Genomic DNA, 18,167 nt, shown 5'->3' with positions numbered 1-18,167 from the left:
ATTTCGGAATAAATTAGATGAGCATGGAATAATTGTAAGAAACAAAGCAAGGCTCGTGGTCAAAGGATACAATCAACAAGAAGGTATTGATTATACCGAGAAATTTGCTCTGGTAGCAAGGTTAGAGGCTATAAGAATCTTAATTTCTTTTGCTGCATTCATGAACTTTAAATTATATCAAATGGATGTGAAATGTGCTTTCTTAAATGGTTTTCTTGATGAAGAAGTTTTTGTTGAACAACCCCCAGGCTTTGAAAATACCTCTTGTCTTGATCATGTCTACAAGCTTGATAAAGCTCTTTATGGCTTGAAACAAGCTCCTAGGCAATGGTATGAAAGACTATCAAAGTTTTTGATTCAAAATGACTTTGTAAGAGGCAAAATTGACAAAACCTTATTCTTTAAGAATAGAGGTTCAGATATTTTAGTTGTTCAAATATATGTTGATGATATTATTTTTGGAGCCACCAATGAACTGTTGTGTAAAGGATTTGCTAACCTAATGAGCAACGAATTTGAAATGAGCATGATGGGAGAATTAAACTTCATCCTTGGGTTACAAATTAAACAAACAGCTAATGGTATCTTTATTCACCAAAAAAAATATATAAAAGAACTTCTCAAGAAATATGGCTTGAATAATGCTAAAACCAACAATACACCTATGGCTATAAATGTTAGATTAGATGAAGACCCAAATGGAACAAAAATTGATCAAACTATGTATAGAGGCATGATTGGCTCTTTATTGTATTTAACTACAAGTAGACTCGATATTGCTTTTAGTGTTGGTTTATGTGCTAGATTTCAATCCAATCCTAAAGAATCACATCTCACTGCAGTTAAACGAATTTTAAGATATCTGAAAGGAACAGACAACTTGTCCCTATTTTACCCTAAAAGTGATGTCTATGATTTGAAAGGTTTTAGTGATGCAGATTATGCAGGAGATCTTGTAAATAGAAAAAGTACGTCAGGTATGGTACAATTTCTTGGCTCATGTTTAGTGTCATGGTGTTCAAATAAACAAAACACTATTGCATTATCCACTGCCGAAGCTGAATACATAGCAGCAGCAGCTTGCTGTTCCCAAATGCTTTGGATAAAACAGCAGCTAAGAGATTTTGGTATTAAGTTTGAATGTGTTCCTATTTATTGTGATAATACCAGTGCCATATGCATATCAAAAGATCCAGTGCATCATTCATGAGTAAAACACATCCACATTAGGCATCATTTTCTTAAGGATAATGTTGAAAATAAAAATATTATTGTAAAGCATGTAAACACTAACGAGCAAATAGCTGATATCATGACTAAACCACTTCCAAGGGAACAACATGAAAAAATGAGATTAGAACTTGGCATGATCAAGCTGCATTGAAGTGAGTGACATATATGATCTTTAAAGACAAAATGAAAATTGGAAAGGTCGATCAACCACAAAAATCTTGATTGAAAAATCGATTATCGAAAGGATCAGGTACGCACTATTTGAAAGCATATACTGTGAATGCTCTTATGATTGCATGTTTAATTTGATCAGACTGTAGTAGCATAAAATTTTCATTTATTTTATTTTAATTTCATTCAAAATATTTACATATATTTATCCAGCAATTTCCATTAAAATAGCGGAAGTTAAATCATCATAATTCTTCACTATATCCGTCTGTTTCCATTTCACACTTGGTGTCCATACGCATAAATTAAATAAGGAACATGAAACACCTAAACACACGTCCCCTCACATTCATTATATACACTCTCACACGTTAAGCCCTAAACCCTTCATTCTCAATCGCAATCATCTCTGAATCCCAATTCATCTTCATCTTCCCAAATTTTCTGCAAAATTTCACTCCACAAACTCATCAAATAACTATGAGAACTAAGAGCCGTACACCAAAGATGAAACAACCCAAACCTTTAAAAATCATTCACCCAACACCTCTAATTACTGCACCTGAGTCTTCTTCAAGGGAATAGCAGGGAACCCCGGTTGCCTCTGGAATGCATGCAAACAAAAAGGGAAAGAAAGACTCTACAATGAAGAAATCATCCTCAACTTCGTCAAAAAGGGAAAAAATTGCTGTTCCAGTCAGCGCTGAAGAATTATCTAAAGAAATGATTATTGGTTTTGGACTTGACAAGCAATGGTATGAATCCAATTTTTTTCCTCAATTACACGCAATCTTACAATATCAATTTTGGGAATCTTTGATGGCAGAACACTACTGTAATCCAATGTACCCGGAATTGATGCGTGAGTTTGTTTCAAACTTTTCTATTGACAATGGCGTTTGTACAAGTGTTGTTAAGGGGATCAAAATTAAATTTAATAGTCTGATGTTAGGAGAATGGTTAGGTGTACCTTCCACTGGATTTGATGTATATTTTGTTGGGTCAAAAATCGTTTTTTCTGGGATTGATGAGAAGCTTGTCTGGAAGTTTTTGGGGATAAATGAAAAAAGGGGAAAGGTTAGCCACAATGTACTGTCTCCTACGCACAAACTGTTATATAATATAGCACGAAGATTCATTTTGCCTCGCACATCCAAACGCAGTGAGGTTAGTCTAAGAGATGCTACATTGATATACTGTATGGCTAATAACATCAAAATTAACTTTCCCTCATTGATGATTTCTCATTTGAGTGACTGTATTTCAAAAAGATATGTGATAGGATATGGTGTTTTGTTGACATGGATCTTTAGGAAGCTAGGTGTTCCTCTTGAAGGTCAAAATTTTCCCATGGGTCCAAATAACAAAATAGGTGTTAAGTGTCTAAATAACTTGCATCTTAAACTAAATAAAAATGGGACTCTTGAGAATATTTGTGAACAATTTGATGTGATTTCTGACAACAAGGAGGGCACTAATGAAGGAGAAAATGAAGAAAAAGTTGAGGAGGAGGAATTAAATAATAAGGAGGAACAGAAGCCTGTTCCCTCTACCACTGAGAAGGCAGAAGGGCATTCTATTAAGGAACAGGAGGAAAGTTCATGTAAAGGGGAAGCTGAAAAGCAAAATGTGAAGGAAGCTGTGGAAGAAGAAAAGGAAGAAAATGAGGAGGGTTCTTTTCCTAACAAGCAACATTCTGGTTCAACCCCTAGGAAGAGTCGAAGGCTAGCTTCCAAAGGCAAAAAACCTGTTGTTATTCTTGACGATGAATCAACCTCATACACAACAGCTGAACCAAGTCATCCTTCCTCACCTAAACCGACCACACCTTCATCCCATAACTTTTCTTCACCACCACAGTCACCTATACCACCATCATCACCACCACTAGTACACACATCACCAAATCAAGGTTTAGGTGACACTACAGTTCCAACAGCGCATCTATCCTCCATTCTCCTGAAACTTAACGAATTGCAGTCCAGCTTCCTTGTTTTTAAAGATGAAATTCATGTCTCTATAGCCTCACTATCTGCTCAAATGGACCAAATGGAAGCACGTTTGAGGGCCAAACTCGACACAGTAGAGGTGGAGACAGAATATGTGGATGATGAAGCTCCTGCATCTTAATTCTTCCTGATACTTTTTAATATCTTTTCATTTGTTGCAACCATCTCTTTTATCAAACAATCCTTTTTGTTTTTCCCTGTACCAGCTGGGGTACTATAATTCATATTTTGTTGCACTACATTTCTTTTGTGCTACTAATAGCTTGTGAAAATTAATCATTGCTGATAATGTTTGCATTCATTGGTATTGCTTTTTAGTTTTTGCATCCTTATTCTCTCTTTGACTATGTAGTTAGTGTTGTGGTTTGATTGCTCCAATTCTTTTTGAATGATGTCAAAAGGGGGAATATTTGGTACAAACTTAAAGAATGCTTGAGTATGCTTAGTTTATATCTACATCTATTATGTTGGACATTAGGATTAAGGTTATTATTCATGATCTAAGGCTGTTTGGCTGTGTGCTGCTGATGATTGTTTATTGCTTGCTGTTGTTGTTTGTTTGCTCTGATTGTCAAAGTCCTTTTGTAATGCTTGATGCTCTGATGCTTATGATCACGATGAACTGTATTGCTTGTTTAGATCATTTTGTTATGATGAACTAATTTGTTTTCAAGTTTTGACTTTTGAGCTCTGTTTGTTTGCTCCAAATTATACTGGAACCACTGCTTATGTTCTATGCTGAAATTGTATGAGTTTTGTTATGTTTATTTTTATTTTTAGAGTAATTTGATTCATGATATGCTTGGTAAATTATATTTACTAAGTTAAGAAGAGTTGTTTTAATCTCTAACATGCTCTTCAATATTGGTTTTACTCTACATTGGTTTAAGTTTGTTTAAAAAGTTTGTCATCATCAAAAAGGGGGAATTTGTTGGACCTCTTGAGTTTTGATGATGACTACACTGTATTTAAACAAATATGTTTTAAGAGATTATGTGCAGGTCGATATCCGGTCGTAATTATGATTGTTGATAGTACCTATGGCTCTGGTTCATGGAAATGTACGTGTCAAAAAGATTCAAGAGATGTTAGAAGAGTATATCACTTGGGATGTAAAATGGAGACAGGAAGTCTACTGTTCCCAAGTTAGATGTTCTAGCTAAACTGGAATTCAGAGACAGCGCATTGTTCCCAACTGAAGTCAGCCTACGTTTGCTAAAAATTCTGATTACTATTTAATTATTATTTTTTAGTTGATGTAGAAAATAAAGTTAATGTGTTGCAATTATAATTTATTAAAGTTAATTGGCAAAAGATTTTCCAAAATGATTTTTTCGTTTTTAAGCATTATTTTAGGATCTATATTTAGTAAATATTGGATTTGCTAAATATAGGAATAGCTGTTGTTGAAAAAGTCTTTGTTATTATTACTGTTTTTTTAACCGGTCTTAATATTAGAAAAAAGTTTATCATTTCTATAATTAGTTAGCATGTAACCAATCCTATTAAGTCTAACCGTTTCTATAAATAGCCTAAAGTTTCAGCAGTTATTACTGGAACAGAAACTGCTGTTGAAGGAACTGCTGCTTAAAGGGAACAGAACCTATTATTAGTAAATGGGAACAGCGGTTATTGTTGTTTTAACCGTATGCTTGATTTAATCAAGTCTTGTGGAAATAACCGTCTGTGTGATTAATCCACATTACTCCCATGATCTTTTTGATAAGGAATAATGGATTGGATTATTCCATTTTCTTAGAGTTTTATTTTTTATAAATAGCAAGTGGATTCGGTTGTTCTTAAGTGTCAAACGCATGAACTTTGTTATTTTCATGTGATTATTTTTCGAAATCAACAAGAAATATTTTGTTTTGAAATTTGCCAATTAACTCATAATATTTTCTTGAGCAACTCATTGATTTTATTTTTAGAGAATTTTTATCCTTTTTGTAAGGGTTTTTGAGTGATATTTGTAATTAGACTCGGGTGAGTCTAAGGGGGAATTAGATAGCTTTGAGTGAAGTTATTGAGGAGTTTTGCTTTTAGTGAAGCTAAGTTTGTTGCTTTGAGTAAAGCAATTTGAGAGAGAAGAGTTGGCCTAGTTGATTCGTTTCGAGTGAAGTAAGGTGTTTATTGTAATTGTAACTAATTGCCTTAAACATAGTGGAGTATTTAGAAATCCCGAGGGGTCGTGGTTTTTCCTTCTGTTTAAGCCCAGAAGGTTTCCACGTAAAAATTCGTTTGTCTCTTTTATTATTTTGCTGTAAGTTCAAGCTTTAATTATCTAAGTCATTACCTACAACCAAGTTTGAATTATGTGTTGACTTGGTTGATTTAGCTCCTTGCTTGAGATAATGCCTTTTTGGGCATTTGAGGTGTGTAAGTTTTTCTTTTGTTTATGAAGTGGATTGATGAACGTTTTGACTTCGGTGAACTCAAGTCAAGGTGGAGATTGTTATGAATGGTATCACATGTGTGACTTGAGTGCACAATTGAAGTGTGTATTCATGTGTGTGACTCTTGAGTTGTGGAATCCAAAATGGTGTAATTATGTGGAGAGTATTCATGGGAATTATTAGTGTTAATGAAGATTAATGAAGAAGTAGAAAGGACTTGTTTTTGATAGCTCGATCAGAATTCTGACAGAGGAAGCAGAATGGTCGCTCGACCTATTCTTTGTGTTTCTTTTGCTTAGTTTACATTATCAAACATTGTTTTGTTCATTGTTGTTTGTATTGTTCTTAACAACGTAACGATCTTGGCAAACATTTTCAGTCATGCATTCTAAATAGATGTGTATAAGGTTATTTAAGCTAAGATTCTAGTGAATAAATTGTTAGAATGTAAATTGATATCTGCATCATTGTAACCTTCTTTTTTTTCCCTCTACTGTCCAATCTTAGGGTATATCTTGTACGGGCCCATAATCACAAACTAATTGGTGTTCGTTAAGGGTAGGAATGAATGATATTTGACACAGTCCATTACTTTATTGAAGTTGTTTGGGATTGTTCTTATTAAGCTCAAATCAAAACTTAATCCTGCACTATATTTGATTTTTCCAAAACATTATCCAGAGCTCTCTTCCATTTCAATCTATTCATAATTTCCCCACAATGGTCTCTTTGGCAAGCTATTGTAAACCAAGTTTACATTCACTATCTTCCTCAACATCATAGTTGGAGTCATATTAACCATACATGGTCAATACCCAACACTAAGCAGAGGGATAAAGGCCTATTCGGTTGCTTTATGTGGTTATTTCTCTTATCTTTGTATAGTCTTAACATTTTATGATCTTCAAGGTTCTCTTTCTGAAGTTGATCAAGATGATGATTGGGAAATGTGAGAATGGTTATCTCTCCTCTGAAATTGATCAACGTAATGATATTGGTTTTCTATTTTTAATGAAATTGTTCAAGATGAGGGAAAGGTGTGACGATGGTTTTCTCTCTTGTTTGATATTGTTCAAAGATGACGTAGAGGAGGTGTAGTGGTGAGTCTAATGACAAGTGCAAAAAAGGTGGTAACAGAACATAGGTGATACTTTTTTGTTTCCATCATTTGGTTGTTGTTTGTAGATAACCAGTAAGAAAGGGAGATATTTGGTTACTCTTAAGAAATGGATATCGTAAAGAAACATAGTTGCTATTCTGATTCCATGTATATGAAATTTCTGTAACAAACACCTCTAGTGGTTAAAGGGGTGATCAGGGGCGGACCCAATTGATTGACAAGGGGGTACGGTTGTACCCCCAGTTTGAAAAATAAAAAAGAGGAAAAAAAAATTAAAACCCAAAACACGGGAAAGAGAACAGAAAAGAAAGAAAGAGAACAGAAAGAAAGAAAGAGAACAGAAAAAACACGGGAAACACAGCACGCGAAGACTGCTCCCTCGCCGGCTCGCCGCCCTGCTGTCAACCCACGTCGACGTCGTACCTCCGGCGCTCCCCGCTCCCTGCCTCCCCAGTGCCACCGCCGTCACGCCGTACGTTTATGAACCCTAATTATAATTTCTTCATTTATGAACCCTAATTCCCTAAATCCCTAATTATAATTTGTTGATTTACTGATTTGTTTCATTGTTTGTTGGTTAAATTTAGATACTTAATTTGATTATTACTTGATTACTTGAATATATATTTGATTAGTTGAATACTTGATTTGATGTTGTTGCTCCATCTTGGAGCTTCTTATTTGTTTGTTAAATGTTAATTAGTTAATTTAATTGAATTGTGATTTCTGACTTGCAAGTTTAGTTATTACTTGTTATTTATTAGTTTGAAATAAATTAGTAATTGAATTATTGTTAGATTATTGTTAGACACTTAGAATTGACACTTAGAATAGGTTATTGTATTTAATTTAATTAGGAAATGTCAAGTAGTTCAAGTTCAAAGAAGTCAAAAGCCGAGGATAACAACCCAATCTTCGTGAATTCTTGTTTACAAGAACGAAATCCCAAGGATCATTTAACGAAACCATTGACTCTCCTCCTTCTCCTTTAAGTTCCCCTCCAACTCAAGATGTTAATATGGAAGTAGGTCGTTCAAGTGCTTGTGATGAACCATTGGATGATGATTGTGATGAACCATTGGATGATGATTGGGTGTATGATGTTGAACTTCTTCCTCATGACCCGGGATTGAGAAAAAACATAATGGATTATCCCCCAAATGAAAGAAATCCGGTTAGGAGAGCTTATATTCTTAAAAAAAACCTTGCCAACCAAAAACACATGTTTTCCCTCAAAAAGAAGTAGGTGGTTTACGCCGTTTTAGTGTCAATTGGTTCAAAAAATGGGATTGGCTTGAATATAGTGTTGAAAAAGATGCCGCATTTTGCTTTGCTTATTATTTGTTCAAGAGGGATGTTGAAATTTACAATGGGGGTGATGCATTTGTTAATGGAGGGTTTTAATGGTGGAATAAACCTGGAGTTAAAAGTGCTCATAATGTTGCTTATGAGAAATATGTGAATCTAAGAGATGCAAAAAAGACATCAATTGAAGTTGTGTTTGATAATGCGAGTCAAGCTCAAATGGATTCATATCATATTCGTTTGAATGCATTCTTAACTTGTTTGAGATTTCTTTTGGGCCAAGGATTGGCATTCCGGGGACATGATGAAAGTGAGGAGTCAAATAGTAGGGGTAACTTTCTTGAGCTTTTGAAGTGGTTAGGGGAGAAGGTTGACGAAGTCAAACAACATACTTTCCAAAATGGACCCAAAAATTGTCAATTGACATCTCCCAAAATTCAAAAAGACATTATCAATTGTTGTGCAAAGAAGACTACCAAGCACATAATAGAAGAGGTTGGAGATGGTTACTTTTCTATTTTGGCCGATGAATCAAGTGATGTGTCTCAAAAAGAACAACTAGCTCTTGTTTTGCGGTTTGTTAAAAGAGAAAGTGGATCGGTAGTGGAACGCTTTTTAGGCATTGTACATATGGGTGACACTACCGCTTTATCTCTTAAAGATGCAATTTTGTCCTTGCTTATGGAATATTCATTGAGAGTCCATCCATGATAAGAGGTCAAGGGTATGATGGGGCGAGTAACATCAGAGGTGAAATCAATGGCCTTAAGACTTTGATTATGAATGATACTCCAAGAGCCTACTTCATTCATTGTTTTGCTCATCAACTACAACTACCTCTAGTTGCGGTTGCTAAAAAGAATGATAGTTGTGGTTGGCTTTTTGAAGTACTTGCAAACTTGTTGAATGTGGTTGGAGCTTCTTGTAAGAGAAGAGACATGATTCGAAAAAAGCAAGCTCAAGTAGTGGCTCAAGCATTGGAAGTGGGGGAAATTAAAAGTGGATCAGGTTTAAATCAAGAACGTGGTTTGAGTAGGCCGGGAGATACACGTTGGGGATCTCATTACAAGTGTCTAATAAATATCACGAACTTGTTTCCTTCAATTATTGAAGTACTTGAGTGGATTGGAAAACATGGCACTTCGGACGATAAGTTCAAAGCTCAAATTGTTTCGGGATTTTTGGAGTCATTCGATTTTGTTTTTGTGGCTCATTTGATGTTGATTATCTTTGGCTACACTAATGATTTATGTATCGCTTTACAAAGAAAGGAACAAGATATTGTTAATGCCATTAGACTTGTTACTACTACAAAAAATGTGTTGCAAAAGATGAGAGATGAAGGATGGGATAATCTCTTAAAAAAAGTTATTACATTTTGTACTAAACACGAGATTGATGTTCCATCTATGGATGCTCATTATGTGCCTCAAGGAAGAGGAAGACGTTTTGTTCAACAAGCTACAAATCTACATCATTTTCGGGTTGGAATCTTTTTAGAAGTAATTGATTTGCATCTTCAAGAGCTTGATAACCGTTTTAATGAGATTAACATGGAGTTACTTACATGCATGGTCTCTCTAAGTCCTCAAGGTAACTTTTCATCTTTTGATAAAGAGAAGATACTTAAACTTGCTTCTTTATATCCCGAGGAGTTTTCATGTAATGATTTAACGGCTCTTGATCTTCAACTCGATGTGTTCTTGGATGCTATGTTAAACGATGAAAGATTTCATGATTTGAAAGATATCAATTCTCTTTCCATGATGCTTTTTGAAACAAAGAGACATGAGACATTTCCTCTTATACATTTGCTAATCAAGTTGATGTTGATTCTTCCTGTTGCTACGGCAAGTGTAGAAAGAGTGTTTTCCGCAATGACATATGTCAAAAGTAAGTTGAGAAATAGTATGGGTGATCAACTTATGAATGATTGATTGGTTACTTTTATTGAGAAGGAAGTGTTTCTACAACTTTTCGATGCAATGATTATTGATCGTTTTAAAAGTATGAAGACTCGATGGATGAATTTGTAATTTTGAAGTGTATTAGTGTAAGACTTTAAGTATTGTAAGACTTTTATTGTTATTTTGGATTGTAAGACTTTAACTATTGATTCTATTATGTGTTATAATTTTTTTATTTTTTAAAAAAAATTTATTCGATTATCCGAACGACATGACGTTCGTATTTTGTACCCCCAGTTTGAAATTTTTGGGTCCGCCACTGGGGGTGATCCATGTTTGTTGTGTGCTTATTTTCCTTACTAGTCCTTGTTAATCTGTTTTCTTTTTTTTTCTTTTTGCTTCTTAAAGCGGTCAATCTAACTGTAACAAGCTTTATATCTGATGTCAGGAACTTATATTGACAAGAAATGCCCATTCACTGGTAATGTCTCAATCAGGGGTTGTATTTTAGCTGGAACATGTCACAGTGCTAAGATGTAGAGAACCATCATTGTTCGTCGAAACTACCTTCATTAAGAAATACCAAAGGCAAGATTTAGTTATCTACGGTTGGTTGCCACTTGCACATTTGTCATGAAAATGTTTGCCAAAACCGTTACGATGTTAAGAACGCTACAAACAACAGTGAAGAAAACAATGTTTGACAATGTAAACTAAGCAAAGGAGACACAAAGATTTAAGGAGGTTCACCCAATGATGGCTACTTCTTCCGAGGTGTGTAGTTTCTGTTTGTATTATATCAAGAATGTATAAAAAACACTTACAAATGAAGAATTACAATTGAGTAAGAGATAAAAACAAAAGGCTATGTGTTTGGCTTAGGGGTTGTGTTTGATGTGTTTGATGTGTGAGTATGAAAGCTCTATATATACTACTAGGTACATGAATGTCAATATCTCACTTGAATATAGTATTAATATAGATTAATGAATAATATGAAATAACTCCAAGAACTTGAAAGGTCGAAAAACAGCATCCCATGCACATCAGAGGATCCGCTCGACCGGAACAGGGAGCTCGCTCGGTCGAGCGAGCATCAGATGCATTCTGGATCATTCTTTCTGACCGCTCGACCTACCAATAAGGCTCGCTCGGTCAAGCGGGTAGGTCGAGCAACCATTCTGCTTCCTCTGTCAGAATTCTGATCGAACAAACATAAATCAAATCCTTTCTACTTCTTCATTAATCTTCATTAACACCAATAATTCCCATGAATACTCTCCCACATAATTACACCGTTTTGGTTTCCACAACTCAAGAGTCACACACATGAATACACACTTCAATTTTTCACTCAAGTCACACATGTGATACCATTCATAACAATCTCCACCTTGACTTGAGTTCACCCAAGTCAAAAACATACATCAATCCACTTCATAAACAAAAGAAAACATACACACCTCAAATGCCCCAAAAGCCATTATCTCAAGCAAGGAGCTAAACCAACCAAGTCAACACATAATTCAAACTTGGTTGTAGGTAATGACTTTGTCATCATGTCGTCCGGATTCTCCGTAGTGTCAATCTTTTTCAATAACACCCTTTTGTGCTCAACTTCATCCCGGATGAAATTATACTTAATATCAATGTGTTTGGACCTTTTATGAAATGTATTTTGATTCCTAGCCACGTGAATTGCACTTTGACTATCACTATGCACACTTACCTCACACACCTTATTGCACATTTCACCAACAAGACCTTTAAGCCATTTTGCCTCCTTGAATGACTCGGAAACGGCTATGTACTCCGCTTCGGTTGTTGAGAGAGCAACCACATCTTGCAAAGATGATTGCCAACTTATCGCCGAACCACCCAAAGTAAACACGAACCCACTTGTGGACTTTCTATTATCTAGATCACCACCATAATCCGAGTCACAAAACCCGGTTAGCTCGCATGAATTCTTCCCATACATAAGACAAACATTAGAAGTATCTTTCAAATACCTCAATAACCATTTTAGTGCCTCCCAATGTCCCTTCCCCGAATTCGACATATATCTACTCACCAAACTCACCGCATGAGCTATGTCGGGTCTAAAACATACCATGGCATACATAACACTACCAACGGCACTAGTATATGGAATTCTTACCATTTGCTCTTCTTCCGCCTTTGTTTGTGGACACAATTTCTTGGACAATTTGAAATGAGAAGCAAGAGGAGTTAGCATCATCCATAGAGAAACGTTGCACAACTTTCTCAATGTACTTCCTTTGACTAAGGTATAGGATACCCTTAGCCCGATCTCTCAAAATTTCCATCCCAAGAAAATTCTTGGCTTCACCAAGATCCTTCATGTCAAATTCACTTGAAAGCAACTGTTTCAAGTTCTCCACCTTAAACAAAGAACTACATGCTACTAGCATGTCATCAACATATAAGAGCAAATATAACAAAGAACCATCTTCAAATTTCTTAAGATAGACACAACTATCATAAGAACTTCTAATAAAATCATGTGAAATAATAAAGGAATCAAACCTCTTGTACCATTGCCTCGGAGATTGCTTCAACCCATACAAAGACCTCTTCAATCAACACACATGATTTTCTTTACCGGCTACCTCAAAACCTTCCGGTTGCTTCATAAAGATCTCCTTTTCAAGCTCACTGTGAAGAAACGTCGTTTTTACATCCAATTGATGTAACTCCAAATCCTCCATCGCTACCAAAGCAAGTAATGCCCTTATAGAAGAGTGCTTCACCATCGGTGAGAAAACTTCATGAAAATCAACACCCTCAATTTGAGAGTATCCCTTTGCAACTACTTTTTCTTTGTAAATTGGAGGAATGTCACTAGAAGGACCCTCCTTCCTCTTGAATATCCACTTGCACCCAACAATTTTCTTTTTCTTTGGTGATTCAACAATATTCCAAGTTTCATTCTTTGCAAGAGACTCCATCTCTTGCTTCACAGCTATCAACCACTTGCTTGAGTCATTTGAGGCCATAGCCTCCTTGTACGTACTCGGTTCATGTAACCCTTCGACTTTGCTAGCAATGTTGAGAGCATAGGCAACATAATCACACTCTTCAATATACCTCCTTGGAGCCATGATCTTCCTTCTTTGTCTAGTTGTCGACAAAGATGGAGATCTTTGTTGATCATCATCATCAATTTTATCATCTTCAATATTGGGAGGTTGACCCTCCATTTGTGCATCATCATTTACATTATTATTAATGGACTTTTCTATACTAGATACAAGCATGCTATTTTCATCAAAAACAACATCTCTAGAAACAATTATTCTTTTTGATTCATTACACCACACCCTATACCCCTTTACACCTACTCCATATCCCACAAAAATACATTTTCTAGCCCTAGGTTCTAACTTACCATCATTTACATTAATATAAGCAGGACAACCAAAGATTCTAAGATTAGAATAATTTACCGGAGTGTTGTACCACACTTCTTATGGCGACTTGAATTTCAAAGCGGTATGAGGTGAGCGATTGATCAAATAACATGTCGTAGCCACCGCTTCGGCCCAAAATTGCTTCCCCAAATTTGCTTGTTTTAGCATACACCGAGCCCTCTCCAACAATGTTTTATTCATCCTCTCCGCAACGCCATTTTTTTGAGGACGCCCTGCACAAGTTCTATGTCTGACAATGCCTTCATTAGAACAATATTTAAGAAATTTATTATCAACAAATTCAAGACCATTATCGGTTCTTAAGGTCTTGATGCTCCTACCGGTCTTTTTTTCAATCATCTTCTTCCATTCCAAGAAGACATCAAAAACTTCATTCTTTTGCTTTATGAAGTAACACCAAACTTTTCTAGAGAAATCATCAATAAAGGTCAACAAATAATTGCAACCACTAAGGGAGGGCTTTCGTGAAGGACCCACAAATCGGAATGAATGTAGTCTAAAATTCCCTTAGTGTTGTGACCGGCGGGTTTGAAACTAACTCTCTTGTGTTTCCCATAAACACCATGTTTACAAAACTCAAGGTTCCCAAATTTCTTGCCATCAAATAAACCTTGTTTAGAGAGTTCAAACATACCTCTTTCTCCCATGTGACCAAGTCTCAAATGCCAAAGTTTGGTGTCATGATCGGACATTGTGCTTGTGGAAACATTTGCCGAGCCTAGGATGGTTGAACCTTAAAGAGCATACAAACTCCCATTCAACTTACCCTTCATCACAACATGTGAGCCTCTAGCAACCTTCATAACTCCACCTTCACAAGTGTAACTACACCCGATCTTGTCAAGAGTACCCAAAGATAAAAGATTCTTTTTCAAGCCCGGAACATACCTTACATCGGTTAAGGTCCTCACCATTCCATCAAACATCTTCATTTTAATGCTCCGAATCCCAACAACCTTACATATTGTGTTGTTCCCCATGGTAACATTTCCCCCATCAATACTTTCAAATGTATGGAAGAAAGTTTTGTTGGGTGTCATGTGGAATGTGCACCCCGAGTCAAGAATCCACTCATCATTATCTTTGTATTCATGTGTGGCAACTAATACATCACCATTATCACTATCATTCACATAACTAGCATTTGCATTACTAGTTCCTTCCCTAGCCTCCTCATTTTTCTTTCTCAACTTCCAACAATCTTTCTTGATGGTGCCCTTAAGCTTGCAATAGTTACAAGTTTTATTTTTATTTGGCCTACTAGACTTGAACCTCCCTTTACCCTTGTTTCCACTCCCAATAGTGGAACCTTTCTCTTGTATCCTCCCTCTCACAAACAACCCATCACTAGCATTGCTTTGTGATTTTTGTGACAATTGTGAATCGATGAGATCCCTTTGTGTCAAGGCATTTTTCACATCTTCACTACTCAAATTATCTCTACCATAAAGTAGAGTTTCTCTAAAATTTTTGTAAGAAGGGGGTAGAGAACATAAGAGGTAAATTGCCAAGTCTTCATCATCAAGCTTGACATCAATATTTTGTAAATCCATAACAATGGAATAAAATTCGTCTAAGTGAGGTTTCAAAGATTTACCTTCCTCCAAGCGTAGATCATAGAGTCTACTTTTCAAAAGTAGCCTATTGGTAACACTCTTGGCCATATAGAATGATTCCAATTTCTCCCATATCCCCTTGGTTGCTGTTTCTTTAACAACCTCTCTTAGTACTTCGTTGGAAAGGCATAGTTGAATTGCTGATAACGTCTTTGAGTCTATCTCTTCCCACCTTGTCGCGGTCATACCTTCCGGCATCTTATCTACACCATCAATGGCCTTATGCACACCATTTTGGATTAAAATGGCTCTCATTTTGACTTGTCATAAGCCAAAATTTACATTTCTATCAAACTTCTCTATGTCAAGCTTCATTATAGTCATGATTCTCAAATAACAACTTCTTAAGACACCGAAAAAACAACTTGGCTCTGATACCAATTAAAAATGTTTGCCAAAACCGTTACGATGTTAAGAACGATACAAACAACAATGAACAAAACAATGTTTGACAATGTAAACTAAGCAAAAGAGACACAAAGATTTAAGGAGGTTCACCCAATGATGGCTACGTCTTCCGAGGTGTGTAGTTTCCGTTTATATTATATCAAGAATGTATAAACAACACTTACAAATGAAGAATTACAATTGAGTAAGAGATAAAAACAAAAGGCTATGTGTTTGGCTAGGGGTTGTGTTTGATGTGTTTGATGTGTGAGTATGAAAGCTCTATATATAGTACTAGATACATGAATGTCAATAGCTCACTTGAATATAGTATTAATATAGAGTAATGAATAATATGAAATAACTCCAAGAACTTGAAAGGTCGAAAAACTGCATCCCATGCATATCAGAGGATCCGCTCGACCAGAACAGGGAGCTCGCTCGGTCGAACGGCTCGGTCAAGCGAGCATCAGATGCATTCTGGATCATTCTGTCTGACCACTCGACCTACCAATAAGGCTCGCTCGGTCGAGCGGGTAGGTCGAGCGACCATTATGCTTCCTCTGTCAGAATTCTGATCGAACAAACATAAATCAAATCCTTTCTACTTCTTCATTAATCTTCATTAACACCAATAATTCCCATGAATACTCTCCCACATAATTACACCCTTTTGGTTTCCACAACTCAAGAGTCACACACATGAATACGCACTTCAATTTTGCGCTCAAGTCACACATGTGATACCATTCATAACATGTCATATATATGACATTCTAGTCTGAGCTTTGATCCTTATATTGTAAATTGATTTCGGCATTCAGGTATGAGAAGAGGAATTCAAATATCGCTGCACATATATTACCTTGCTTCTGTGTGAAGGAGGGAGACCATGTTATAATTGGTCAATGTAGGTTAGTAAACCAATAGATGTCTATATTTCTAAGCTTTTCAAATTAATTAGCTTACTGAATGGTTATATATTGACCTTATCATTTCAAATGCCACTTTCAAAGACTGTGTGGTTCAACGTGTTGAAGGTGATTCCTGCAAGATCTGCTGACGGTGGAAAGAAAGCTTCTACCGTAACAGAAGCGACAATCTCGATACATAATTAACATTTAATATTAATGTTTAATACAAAAATATAGCGAAAGTCTTAAAATGCCAAACTGTAAAAAACTGAAACTGTTTAAAATAAAAGTAAAATATTATATTTGATAAGAAATATTATTTGCTCGAAATGAAAAAAAAAAAGATACATCAACATCAAGTCATCAATAAAGGTACAAAAAGCAGCTAAGTTCTCGATAATTAGTAATTGCTGCGGCCTGGATTGGAACCTGAAACTAAATCCTGCAAAATGCTGCCATCCATGATACGGAAATTATACGCTACATTTACAAAATAATAATTTAAGTACGAACTTTTAATTAATTGACATCACGACTGAAGTACGTTACTGCCACTTATACAATTCTGTAATCTTAACACTTAAGTAAGTTCATTTGGTTAATACTCATAACCGTACCATGCATCATAGCATCAGCAATAATCAGGTTTATCGTTGATCAAAAAGCACAACCATATGACACTTGATATATGTAAGGGTCTGGTTAGGTGAGAACCGTAGTCCTAAACCCTAACTGTGGTGGGAGTCGTCACCCTCCAATGCAATTATGCTCGAGTTCTACAAGATAGGTAGCTAACCCCCTGTCGTACACTGCATTTTACGTGCCGGCCAACACGGACGCTGGAATTTTACATGCCGGTCCATGGTTCGACATTACCTTACTATCAGGGTCATTCAATCAATTTTCGTTTACACAAGTACATCACATTTTTATTACAGCAATTTGACTTTGACTTTGACTTTGATCAACTTAGGTGATAAACTCTTTTTTTTAGTAAAATTCTTAATCATAACGCAAAATTAACTTATATGTCTTTATACATTCATTATTAAATTTTTACACATTAAATTTTATTTATAACTTATTTTTAATAGTTCACTAAATTCACACTAATAACTTAATATTCTATTAATAGTCTTCAAATTAATATTTTCCACAAGTAGCTACTAAAATCTATTTCTCTTTAAATAAGTTCCCAAAATCAAAATTTTTAACTTTACAATAAATAAACTTTATTCTCTTCAAAAAAAATCAAATATATTCTAATTAAAATTCAAGTTAAAATTGCATCATTTGGATAAGTTTTTAAAATTCTACAAGTTCACCAAAAGTAAATATTTCAAGTTTAGAAAAATAAGTAAACTTATTAGCTTTACAAAAATCAAACATTCTAGTTATAATACAAATAAAACTTATGATTTCACAAAAATCAATATTACTAGTTTTAAAAAAAAGTCAAACTTATAATTTTCACACAAGTCAATAGTTCTAATAATAAAACAAGTAAAACTTGTAATCTCACAAAATCAATATTGCACACATAGTTTGAGCGGCAAGTTTACTAAAAATACTTTTGTATCATTTAAATAAATTTTGGTCAAATAGTAAGCAAATTAAATATTTTGTACTAAAAAGTGATTAAAAGTTACTTTTT

General features: G+C 35.3%; 1 pseudogene; it reads left to right on the top strand.

Moving 5' to 3' along the window:
• The first annotated feature begins 8,941 nt into the window (after positions 1-8,941).
• Positions 8,942-16,717, top strand: LOC130815536 (uncharacterized; annotated as a pseudogene).
• The last annotated feature ends 1,450 nt before the right edge of the window (positions 16,718-18,167 follow it).

Source organism: Amaranthus tricolor, chromosome 6, assembly GCF_026212465.1.
Source record: "Amaranthus tricolor cultivar Red isolate AtriRed21 chromosome 6, ASM2621246v1, whole genome shotgun sequence".
NCBI classification, from domain to species: Eukaryota; Viridiplantae; Streptophyta; class Magnoliopsida; order Caryophyllales; family Amaranthaceae; genus Amaranthus; species Amaranthus tricolor.
The sequence above is the reverse complement of the archived record's forward strand: the minus strand, read 5'-3'. Positions and strand labels throughout refer to the sequence as shown.